General features: G+C 35.8%; 1 non-coding gene across 1 annotated transcript; it reads left to right on the forward strand.

Moving 5' to 3' along the window:
• The first annotated feature begins 2,302 nt into the window (after window positions 1–2,302).
• On the forward strand, window positions 2,303–2,409 carry LOC123839988 (U6 spliceosomal RNA). The gene has a single exon (XR_006789824.1). It is a non-coding gene; the product is annotated as a U6 spliceosomal RNA (small nuclear RNA).
• Window positions 2,410–2,771: the final 362 nt, after the last annotated feature.

Genomic DNA, 2,771 nt, shown 5'->3' on the forward strand with positions numbered 1-2,771 from the left:
GACTCAAATGCCATAGACTCGGTTTTATGAGATTTAGTAGATTTTCTTCAATATATGCTTCTTCATTTGTTGCATGTTCTTTGGCCAATTTACAGAAATTTTAAATGGTTCCTTTGCTCATTTATGTATTTATTTTTTTTCTAATTTTCACCTCTTATTATTATTTCATCAGGGCCAGGGTCCACAGAGTTCCCCCAAGCCATGATTCCATAAGTCATCTGTCCCAAAGATATTTTGAAAACATATTTTAAATAAGCTTCAGAACTGAGGAAAACAAAGGAGACAGGAAACACACTGTTGGCAGAGTAAAGAACCTAAGGAGAGTTTCAAATGACATTGAAAATACAGGACACATTTAAGGAATGACAAATAGTCCAGCTTTGTAGATATGTTAGAAATGTAGGAGAGTATTGAAAGAAGAAATGGGGGTGCCTGGGTGGCTCAGTTGGTTAAGCGACTGCCTTCGGCTCAGGTCATGGTCCCGGGGTCCTGGGATCGAGTCCCGCATCGGGCTCCCTGCTCTGCGGGGAGACTGCTTCTCCCTCTCCCACTCCCCCTGCTTGTGTTCCCTCTCTCGCTGTGTCTCTCTCTGTCAAATAAATAAATAAAATCTTTAAAAAAAAAAACGAAAGAAGAAATGGGGAAGACTGTTGGATCATAGTTTTGCTGAAGAATACAAAGGGATATATATTTAATTTTGTAGACAATATCATGGGATCAATCACTTTACCATAGTAGATTAACCTTTTGACAGGCAAGATATTGATAGTTGCCTTAAAAGAGAGATGGATGGATAAACACTTTATTATACTTAAATATTAAAAGATATATACACATATATATGCTTCTGAATTCTATGAATACACAATTGGTACAAGAAATCACCTTAAAAGTATGTTGAGAATTTCAGTGTTATTCAAAGCTTGACAAGAAGAGAGTTATGAAATTAAATCTCAAAGACAGCTCATTGTCATGATGTGAGTTAAATTTCCTAGTGAACAATATTCTTCTTTAAGATTGTTATCATGGTGAGCACTGAGTAATGTATGGAATTGTTGAATCATTACATTGTACACCTGAAAATAATATAACACTGTATGTTAACTATACTGGAATTAAAATTTAAAAACTTAATTAAAAAAAGAATTTAGAGTTCAGAAACAAAATAAAATAAAATAAAATTGTTACTCTCAATCACAGGTCTCATTCAATGCATATGGGTATTGTGGGGTCAGTGGGTAGAAGTACCACTCTGGGTGTCCACATGATCCAGGAAGAGAAAAGCCCACTTCTCCACTTATCTATTCAACTCAGTGCCTTATATTCTCATTAGGGAAGCTTCTAATGAATTAATGTTCAAATGGGATTCTAAGAGTACATGTCTGCCTTACACCATAGCCTCTGAGTCTGTGATAGTAAATGAGGAACTGCAGAGGATACATGGCCAATCTTCAGAAAATAAAGGAATGAAACATTCTCACAAATGATTTTTTTTCACAGAAAAATATTAACCATCAGACACAACTAAATATATGCAACACATAGTTAAATTTTAACACTATGCTTGACAGTGATGCACCTTTTCTCAGAAATAATTATTTAATCTGTTCACACCCTTTTGACATGGCCCTCTTGCAAGAGTAGTGATGACATTTCCCCTGACAAAGACTTAATGACTTCATACGAGAACATAAGAAAAAAGGACAAATAAAATGCCAGATTGTTTCTGTGCTGTCACTGTTTTCTTTCCTTAATGTGGTTGCTGACAGCCAAAATTGAAAACACGCTGAGTTTCCTCAGCACCTGATGCTCACTAGGTACTGCATGTCAGAGGCAGAGATCCTGTGACAGGTGAAGAGATCATGGCAAGGGAAATAGGAGCATACAAAAATATCAGAGGCCAAGGCCACTTCTTCATTGCCAGGACAATTGAGAAAACAGTACCCAGGATTATTCTTCTCCCCTTCAAGATGCAGCATGTTCTAAGAATCTCTCTAAACAGCTGCTACATCATGTAGGAGGAAAGCACTTTCAAAGCACGAGAAGATTCAGATTTCTAATATAAGGAAGTGCTGAGGAGTCACTTCATTGTAAATTGACTGCAAAAAATAAATAACCATAGGGAAATCATTGCAGAACGTGAGTGATTCTGGATATGTGTTAGCCAGAAGGAGAGCTTTATAGAACAAGAATGAATCTACATGTATAAAGACATGAAGTCGATACATGATCTTTCATTGATGTTTACTTGGACTACACATGAATTCATATGATATTTTTGTTTATTTAAAAAACAATTACAGTGCTTGCTTCAGCAGTACATATACTAAAATTGGAATGTTATAGAGAAGATTAGCATGGCCTCTGCACAAGGGTGACGTGAAAATTCGTGAAGTGTTCCATATTTTTATAGTATAATGCTAAGTGGAATAGGTCAGTCAGAGAAAGACAAATACCATATGATTTCACTCATGTGGAATTGAAGAAACCTGATAAACAAGCAAAGGGCAGGAAAAGAGAGAAAAAGACAAACCGAAAAACAGATTCTTAACTATAGAGAGCAAATTGATGGTTACCAGAGGGGAGCTGGGTGGGGGGATGGGTGAAGTAAGTGATGGGGATTGAAGAGGATGCTTATCATAATGAGCACTGAGAAATGTATAGAATCATCAAATCACTATATTGTGCACCTAATACTAATATAACATTGTATGTTAACTATACTGAAATTAAAATTAAAAACTTAGGAAAATTATTATTTTTGGAAAAAA

Source organism: Mirounga angustirostris, unplaced genomic scaffold (genome assembly GCF_029215605.1).
Source record: "Mirounga angustirostris isolate CCGP_5_RB_7025 unplaced genomic scaffold, mMirAng1.0.hap1 SCAF_3, whole genome shotgun sequence".
Taxonomy (NCBI): Eukaryota; Metazoa; Chordata; class Mammalia; order Carnivora; family Phocidae; genus Mirounga; species Mirounga angustirostris.